This window comes from Phyllostomus hastatus, unplaced genomic scaffold (assembly GCF_019186645.2).
Source record: "Phyllostomus hastatus isolate PE091 unplaced genomic scaffold, TTU_PhHast_1.1 phas_contig_118, whole genome shotgun sequence".
Taxonomy (NCBI): domain Eukaryota; kingdom Metazoa; phylum Chordata; class Mammalia; order Chiroptera; family Phyllostomidae; genus Phyllostomus; species Phyllostomus hastatus.
In genome coordinates, this window is record NW_025333543.1 from 10,197,501 (window position 1) to 10,197,757 (window position 257).

The following is a 257-nucleotide window of genomic DNA, read 5'->3' on the forward strand; positions in this document are numbered from 1 at the left end:
AGCAATTTTTTTTTCATTTTGTAATTAAATAATTTACTCATTCAAAGCTATTTGTATTGGTTCTTTTTCAAAGCAAAATTTAAATGTCAGAGACTCTCATGAAATAGGCAAGTATTTACAAATATTTATTTTTAATATTCTTTTTATCATACAACAAACAAAGCAAATGAAATTATTATATGAGCTATACTAACTTCTTTGTGAAGGAAATTAAACAATTGTGAATATTCAAGTACAGTATAGTCAAGAATGCATTT